At 36.3% G+C, this 8,633-nt stretch overlaps 1 long non-coding RNA gene across 2 annotated transcripts; it reads right to left on the minus strand.

Moving 5' to 3' along the window:
* Nucleotides 1–468: 468 nt before the first annotated feature.
* Nucleotides 469–7,524, minus strand: LOC104909624. 2 transcript variants are annotated; one of them, XR_792471.3, is made up of 3 exons: nt 5,154–7,524; nt 3,464–3,558; nt 469–622 (listed from the first exon to the last, which is right to left on the minus strand). It is a non-coding gene; the product is annotated as an uncharacterized LOC104909624 (long non-coding RNA). The 2 variants fall into 2 exon arrangements; XR_002111878.2 differs by lacking the exon at nt 469–622 and having other exon boundaries at nt 2,223–3,558.
* Nucleotides 7,525–8,633: the final 1,109 nt, after the last annotated feature.

The raw sequence follows: 8,633 nt of genomic DNA on the forward strand, positions 1-8,633 counted from the left end.
ATTTAGACATGGGATATTTACACATGGCCTGGGAGATATATCAGTAATTTTGTAGTCACTGGCTCTGTTTGCAAATGACTTATTGTATTTTAGAATTACTTACATCCTTTGTAGGTTTTTCTTAAGTAATTTGGAAAGATGCTGTTGCCATGTTGTAAGCCAGCACCTACCATGCAGTTGACTTTGAGTCAACGACCAAAACCATTTTCAATGGAATATTCATTGTCAAGTCTTTTTGATGGGCTGCTGTAGAGCTAAGCAAAAGTACTAGGACAATGCCACATTTTGTACAACATGTGAATGCAGAGAGCCCATCTGTCACATCTGAGCAGCGTTGACTTGAGTTGCTATTTCTGATGCAGCAGCAATAGATTTTTGGTAAACATTAACCCATCCCCTGCTAGGGAGGGGAGGATCACAGCATTAGCAATGTCAGCTGGGTGGTAAAGAATTTCACTTACCAAGAAACCATTGAGGACCTGATCTGGAAGTCTGGCTCCCAAGCACTCCAGGAATTTGTATCTGCTTGTGATTGCAATGGAAAACACATCTGCATATAAATTCCCATTGTAGTAAAATGTTTTGTGTTTCTCATGCAACAGAGACTGAGCAGAATGGGTCACTGAGGAGAAAAGAAAATACTTTAATCTCTCAGAGACTTTGGGATGACCTCCATCACCTCCCCCTTTACTTTGCTCACAAGCAGCCTCTTCAACACTGAAGTGCCCCTTTGCTTAGAGAGCAGTTTCTCATGACAGTGGGAACAGAACACATGGACCCCAAAACCCTGTACCCTGACCCAGTGGGGAAACTATCCTCTGTTTAGCATTTCAACTGTTCACGTCTCAAACAATGCTTTTCTACCAGCCACAAATATCACACACTAAAATACCATCACAGTCAATCATAACTCATCACTAGCATTCACATTCTTGATTGTTTTCAAAGGTAAGCAATTATCAGAGATTCAACTGAGATAGAAACAGTAATATTATTGAAGGGAAATCCAAAAGAATCAGAGGGCAATGTTATCATTGATAGAATTATGCTAATCTGTTCTCGTTAACTTTCATTTTTTAAATTATGTCTATTCTTTCTGATTTATGTCTATTCTTTCTGATTACTTTCTATTCTTAGTCTGGAAAGATCTTCCTTCTTCACTCCAAAAATTGAATTCTTTCTGTTGAATAATTAAAGTGTTTGTTAAAATTCAGTAAATCTAGCTATGAGATACACATAGCTGAATTTGCATGGTGGTACACGGCTATTAAAGTTTTTAATTCACTGAAGTCTTGATTCAGTAAAGCATTTTGAACAGATATGTATGCCCTAGTATGACTCTTTTTATTTGAGAAAATCCTTGAATATTTAATTAAATATCAACCTATTGTCTTAAATTGACCTAAAATTTATTTTACCCTTCTTCAGAATGCAAAGCTGAGACAGGTAATTCACTTCCTTATAACTATAAAGCTCATCTCTAAATATATAAAGTTGATGCAAGCAAGACATAAGCTTGAAGGTTTTTATTTGTTGAAAAACATAGGTCATAAATTTGTGAATTCAGGCAAATACAACAAGTACTTTTGTCAATATAAAAGCTGTTGCTACTTAAATAGGAATGCTTTGTTCAGAAACAAATCAGCCTGATAAGTGGAAAAGCCTCCTAGCTAACAGAATAGACCATAAGATGCAATTAATATGGTAGATCACATTTAAATTAACACAATTATTAATAAACTAAATCTTCAGAGATTTCTAATATACAATTCAAATTATTGAAAAAAATGAAGAAAACAACACTGCTAGAAAAGCTACTATTCATTGACAAAGTAAAATTTAATGCATCATGGAAGGATACAGTTACTAAAGAAATACCTTTCATTCTGAGGGAAATAGGAAAACATCACAAGATTCTTCCAGTTAAATTCGCACAAATTGTTCATCTGCTGATTTTGTAAGTCATGTACAAGAACACCTCATTTTTCTTACAATAAGCTCCAAAGTGATGCAACTGTTTATAGCCTCCTAGTTACACATCAGTGTACCACTACACCAACACAAGGCTTGAGTGTTTGCATGCATTCCCTTCACTTTCTATTAGTTGGCCCTGATGTTCAAAAGTAAGGCTGAAATCTTAATTCATCCTCTTTTGAGTATTTACATGTCAATCTTAAAACTCACAACAGTGTATTTTTCAAAACATGCATAAGTACAATATATTCCCCAAGAATCCTGCCTTATTTCAGGTCCTAGATGTAATCATCTCCTGGGAAATATTTTCTGCCCCTCTGATGATGCAAAGTGAATGTAAATAGAACTCAAGGTATACTGCAAAGTATGTTAAGTCACATGTAAAGAGCTCACTGACCCAGAAGCTTTGGAGCTCAATTCATGGGTGAACTATGAGTTCATGGATACTAAAGACTGTAGAAGTGAAAAAATGTCACCAGGAGAAACTGAACCACTCACTATTGGATATCTTAAAAATCTATCCATAAAGACTTTGTATCCTTAGAATAATTTTTAAACTCTCTCAAAAAGAAAGTAATTACACCTGGTTTTCCAACAGATTGAGGTACAAAGCTATGTCATGAAACAATATAAATGTCTCCAAAATCTAGAGTTTCACTTTCTGGTCTTGAAAAGACATCATTAAATTTCTGATCTGACATGTTTAATGTCTTTTTACATAAACTTAGAAGCCTTTCTGCTTGTCCTTGCTTAATTGTATATTTTGTCCTTTCTCCCTTAATTGTAGATTGAAAGTCATGTTCTTGTCTGATGTACAAACATGGAAATAAATTCCCAAGGGCAGAAATTGTAATAATATCAATTTAATTAAAATATCCAATTAGCACACGCTTTTGGTAGAAGACTTTTATAGATTCTAACATGGAAAGATATATTAACATTTTGCTGCAAAAATTAAAAGCAGCACTATGGGCTCTACTCCAATTTGTAGAAATGAGATTTCAGCATTGAATCCAGTGAAAGGTAGATAAGTTTTGTTGAAAAGTCAATGTTCTTCTAAAAGTTATTTTAGAACAGTCATTCCTGATTTAGTCAGTATGGACTCTTGGCATATAGTTATGTATTTCTTTCTACAGAATTTGAGTTACACAGACGCAACTCACCACAAACAAACTGAAAATTAAGTGTTAATAAACTGCAGCTTTGTTAAGAATTAACCTCTCTTACAAACTGTACTGTATCTGTTAATACATCAAGATATATCATAAATCTGTTAGATTTCCTAACCAATATGTAAAATATCACTACTACCAGCACACATTCTGACTGAGAAAGCAGTATACCCATAACAGCAGATGTACTTCTCTCTTAATGCAAGTAGGTGCTTTAAGTTCAGCGAAACTGATGGGGCTTAAGCATTCAAAACTAAACAACATTGCTTACAAATTTGCTTTTTAAAAACTTGAGGCAGAGTAGCAGGAATACACACCTAGACCAGATGGAACTTCAAATGGTGTGGATGTCCATTTTGAACAAGATATTGAAGTCTCTAGGAAGTCACTGGATCTGACCGAAGTTCAGCTGCTATGGAAAATAAAATCTTAGAGTGATTAAATACATCTGTTGGTGGCTGGTTTTATTGGAAGTGTCTGCCTTGGAATCAATAAAGGTTATTTCACTACAATCTGTATTCGATGTAACCAGGTTATTCAGATTTGTTTATACAAAATGGTCTCGAGATCTTCCTGGCCATAACATGATTTAATAAAAATAACCTGTTCCATCACATACTAACTAATAAGTAATTAACATCTGAAGGAGACCCCCCTTCCCCCCCCCCAAAAAAAAAAAAAAAGTTGTAGAGGTTCTGATAGCCTCTCTTTAAATGTATTGTTATACAATGATACTTTTTCATGTTATGATAACAGGTAGATTATGACCTTGATGCATGCAGAAAGTCATTTAGGTGTTCAGGACAAACTGACATAGAAAAAAGTGGACTTACTTCAAGCATACAAATAATGGTTTGCTATATAGAATTATCACCTCAAACACTGGAAGTATGATTGTTTCTTGTGCCATGTTGTTCTACTCCTTAAACCAAAATTAATTACAAAGATTTGTTTCAATATAGGTTCCACCATAGTGAGCTAACTGTAAATAGCATCATTAAAAGTATAGCTGTATATAGAGAATAAGTGTTCATAAAGAAGAGCTGATGTTATAGCATCCCTCACTTAGGTCAAATAATACATACATTTCTGATACATAATTCTAAGATCACCCAGATTGTATTTTCAATGTCAGAATAAGAGTAATCCTTATCCAAAAGTTTGTATTAAAATTTTGTTATCTAATGTGTAGACTTGGGACCTAAGATATTAGCAAACTAAGTGGTAATAATACAGTTTCCATTTGTGTGCAAACGGTCTCAGGCTGTAAGATGAGAAAATTCAGCAATCCCTTTTGAGCATTACGAATAAGTCACATTTTAACTGCTAAATTAATGAAATAAGTTAGCTTACTCTTTACGGTGTGTTTCAAAGCACATAATGCACAAGGACTGATAACAGGACAGGACACACATCCTACATAAATGTCTCTGTGCTGCAAGACCACAAACATCTCAAAAACAGCAATACACTTCTCTGTGCATATCCTTCTCTTTGAGAATATTATAGGATAAATTACTACATACACATACCTTTCGTTTGGATTTCTGGGAAAACTGACTTTTCTCCTTATTGCTTACTGATAAAAATCTAGACATAATTTGCTTTCACTAATCCTCTTCATATTCTCATCTGCTATATCTACTGCTGCTCATCCGGGGAAGCAAGAAACAAGAATGTTAGTAAATAACCTGAGATCCTTTAGGCCAAATCTTGAGACTTCTAAGAAATCTTTTTTCTTCAAATCTCATCTTGACAATACTCAGTAATACTCCTTACAATCCTCCCCTAATAAGAGTATCTGAAAAGTTTTGTACTCTGCAAAGAAAACTACCTTACATTTAGACAGCTTTCCAGGTGTGCCCATTACTAAGGAAATCAAGTCATATTTTCAAGAAAGCTGTCTCTAAGTGCCATTAATCATGTCTGAAATGAAGATTTAGGTTTCTAACTCACTTAGGCATTTTTTTAAAAAAATTATCTGTCGTGCATCTGAAACTAATTTACCTTATGCTTTCAAATTCCATAGGAATTCATTCCAAGATGTCATCACTGTTGTTAGTTTTAAAATGGCTCCATGCGCAACTTTTCTGAGCACTTTAAAAGTTTCCTTCCAGTTTTGAAATAAGTGATTTGTCAGTACTTCTTTGTACAGTCTCTTCCTCTCCATGGATAAAACTTCAGTAGGAAGAACAAAAGAGATTTAGCTTTTTTTTTTTAAACCACATATACTCTAAGAAATATTTCATGTTGTGTGGTTCAGATACTTTTAGGCAGGAAAATAGAAGCAACAGTTACTGTTGTTTGAGAAGTGCAGTTTTTCTTCAAGATAGGAGAAAGGGATAAAGAGCCATGAAACTCCTTCCTGTGCATTCCCCAAAAATCAGTGCAAAAAAATCCCCAAAAAAGTCTGGCAGTGCTAGCAGAAGCAATGGCATCATTAGTCCTCCCTTGAAGGGCGACACACTTTAAGAGAGAAATCTGTGCAAAGCAATTGATATAGATGCTGGGTTTAGTTTGTCAGTAGGAACTGGGAGAGAACAACATGCTGCAGTCCATTCACTATCAGATTGATTTTCTTGTTGGCACCTCAGAGAGAGCAAATAGAGGGGAGAAAGAAAGAAAGAGTAATGTAGCATAAGATATGTATTGGAGGTGCAGCACTCACATCTAGCAGAGATCTAGCTTGGTCCATTAAAAGGCACTAGTGATGCTCTGAGCTTTGTTTTTCAAAAACCAACTGTAGCAAATTGGGCTACTCTCAGTCTTACCCAGAGTATCTCCCCTCTTACCGAGGAAGAAGGGGCTCTTCAAGGTCTTGGCCTTGATTTACAAGTGCAAAATAATGGTTCAAAGGTCCCCACTTTATAGTTTACCACAAAAATCCTAATACCTTCTGAAATATCTCCATCTTTCTCAAAATGAGCTAAGGCCATTGAGAACCAGGCTTACGTTCTAAAGCTGCATGGAATTAAACAATACAACTTAGCTCCTAAAGACCTACCAAGTAAATAAATAACAGCTGCAGTCTAAAGTTTACCTGAACTTTTTCTCCAATAGTTCTCTCATGAATATCATGACCATGAAGATCACTGTTATTCAAAGCATTCTGAAACATAACACACACCCCAGTAGATAAATTGCATGCAGTTTCCATGTACTAGAATAGTTTTATTGTGCTTCAGCTTCGTAATCTTAGCAAGACCTCGCTGCACTTGCAATTCATTCTTGACAATTCCCAATTAATGGCCCCAACCTTAGCCTCAAGTACAAGGCTCCATTTCTTTTAAAGGAGCAAAAATAAAGGTTCTCCACATACATCATAGAGATACTATAAATCACTGTGACTTTATGTTTTCACCCTTATCATCCAGTGTACAGATGCTTTTCTACTTTTCATCTCTATCTTATCTCAAAAAGCACCTGAGGACATGCTGAAGAGCTGCCTGTCTGCCAGAAGTATTTTCATGGTTTGTAGAGGAAAGATTGAATGCAAAGTTTTGGGGATGAGTAGAGAAAACTATTTAAACACTAAATACTTATTCAGATCTAAACAAGTATCTCGTTCTCATAAAGCATCTCTCTGAGAGCACAAAACATGAAATTCCACCCTTATATTTTTAGACAAATAATTATGGGTAAATAGGACAATATAGCAATTTCATCTAATGTCTCACTCCACGTTCCACAAATAATTTTTTAATTATCATGAAACTGCTCTGTAATTACATTGCAAATATATAATAACTTTTGCAATGAAAACTGCCACATGCCTACAGATACGTAAATTAATCTCATATTTTGGGGGATTAAGTGATAACACATTTTGTGCTCAAATTTGAAAGTAGAAAGCTTAGAAAGAGATGTTACAGGGAAAAAGATACTAGCCCCTAATTAGTCCTCTTTAAAGTTTACCTAAATTAATTGAACTCAAAACTAGAAGGCCTAATAAACAAGTTCATGGACAACTTTAAACTGGGTGGAGTATTTAACTACCTTGAGGGTAGAGAAGCCTGGCATGGCACGGAGCTGTATGTCAAGGAATATCAAGCAATGTGTTAGGAAAAGGTTCTTCACGAGAGGGTTTTGGAGCCCCTAAACAGTTTTCCCACAGCAACAATAATAACCCCAAGCAGTTGGAGTTCAAGAAGCATTTGCACAATGATTTTGAACACCAGATTTTAATTTTGGGTCATCCTGTGCGGAGCCAGAAGTTGGAATCTGAAATGCAATGGTAAGCACAACAATGACAGCAAAACAGCAAGATCCCATGCCACAGTGAGGGAGGATTCACTCAAACACAACAACAGTAGGTACAGAAATAAAGAAAATAAGCTGCTTACCTTCAGAAGACTTCAGATACGCAGAGATCTCCAGAAGAATAGCCTCACCTCCACTGCCAACCCTTAAATGAGGTCTGGGAAGGGGTGGAGCCAGAATCCACCCCTTCCGTCACTCAGATGCATTGCATGCACCTGAGCTCCCCTGGGTTGGCCCTGCCTTCTCACCAGATGCTCAATTACTGGTTCAAGCCCTAACTTAGCATTTCCACTATGGATTCCGTGATCCTTGTGGCTCCCTTCCAACTTAGGATGTTCTGCGATTTCATGATTCTATGATTCTGTGGCACAGAAATGTGAATATCTTTAACAAAAATGACAAGCCTTTTCTCATCAGTTGAAAACTTAAGTGCTGTACAGATACTGCCGCTGCCAATCACAATGAAAAATGAGTAAAATGTTAAGCTGCCTGTGGGCTGCACCGTGCAGGTTGTGGTATCCTTGCACCTTAGTGATGATTGACTCCACTAGTGACAACAGACCTTTCCCTCTCTGACAAATGCTATTTACAAGCAAAGTACGGACTGACTTGTTCCTGTATTTCAGAGAGCACCTTTGCTTTTTTCAGATGTCAGCATAGTGAGGAAGGATTGAATGCCAAGGATGTGCCTGGAAGAAGAAAGGATTCTGCTGCCACACCTGATCTACAGGGTTGTTGACTGCTGAATGCCACAAACAGGCTGGATTCCTTCAACACCGATTTCTGCATAAAGTCAGGCAGCTCTCATACGTCTCTTTCCAGTGACTGTTCCAAATTGTTGACTCTTTCTAACTTTCTTTGTTTCCAAATGACTTTAATTATTCTAATTTCACTTTCTTTCAGCACTTTCTGTGAAGTTTTCTTCTACATCTTCGTATCCTTTCTTCTACATATGCACACCCCTATTTGCTTTTCTGCATCTCTTTTCTTGCCTCTTTCTCTTGTTTCATACCTATTTTTCTTTGATATCCTTCCCATTTTCCTGTTTTCCATCCTATTACATTTGAAGACATGGAATTTTGGATAGCTTATTTGAGTGGCCACTTTCTAGAGGAAAGAAGCTAAAATAAGATGCATAACTAAACAGCAGTGACCCCATTCAGACTATGAAATCCCATAATACTGGAGTTACTTTCTCTTTTGACACCAAGAGCCAAAGAACCAAAT

This window comes from Meleagris gallopavo, chromosome 2 (genome assembly GCF_000146605.3).
Source record: "Meleagris gallopavo isolate NT-WF06-2002-E0010 breed Aviagen turkey brand Nicholas breeding stock chromosome 2, Turkey_5.1, whole genome shotgun sequence".
Lineage (NCBI taxonomy): Eukaryota > Metazoa > Chordata > Aves > Galliformes > Phasianidae > Meleagris > Meleagris gallopavo.